Source organism: Pygoscelis adeliae, unplaced genomic scaffold (assembly GCF_000699105.1).
Source record: "Pygoscelis adeliae isolate BGI_AS28 unplaced genomic scaffold, ASM69910v1 Scaffold1340, whole genome shotgun sequence".
In the NCBI taxonomy this organism is placed as follows: Eukaryota; Metazoa; Chordata; class Aves; order Sphenisciformes; family Spheniscidae; genus Pygoscelis; species Pygoscelis adeliae.
The window spans coordinates 74,834-75,368 of NW_008823909.1; positions in this window are offsets into that span (position 1 = coordinate 74,834).

A 535-nucleotide genomic window follows, 5' to 3' on the forward strand; every position below is an offset into this window, starting at 1 on the left:
AGGCAAAGGGCTGGGGGAGGGAGGGCAGCCCGGCTGGGTTTTTAATAAAGGATGTGCAAAGCAAATTTGTCTTGCGTTTTTCTCCTGATGAAATATTAATGCCTGCTTTAGCCGTCTTGGCCAAGAAGCATCAATAATCGGCACAAATCAGGGCTCTACCGCATGAAGCGGCAGACGACGCCGTTCCCTGCCAGAAATTCTCCCTGTCTGCAGCCCAAAGGTTTTGTCAGGTGTTAAAAGGATTTGGTGTTTAGTCAGACGAGGGCGTCCCCAATGGGGCTGGGGTCTCAAACAGGCAAAGGTCCAGCCCCCGCCATCCAGGCTGGGGGCTCCCTCGATTTATAGGGTGTTTAATAACGCTTTCCCCTATGGCTTGAGCGTCCTGTGAAATACCCGGCCGGTGTCCAAGCTGCGCTGGCCTGATGGCGCAGGCAGCACGCTGGCAGGTTCTGGGCCTTTAGAAAAAAATCTTCAAACCAGCAAGTTTCCAGGAAGTTTATTTTTAAACTTGATATTTGAGGCTAAATTTAGTAGC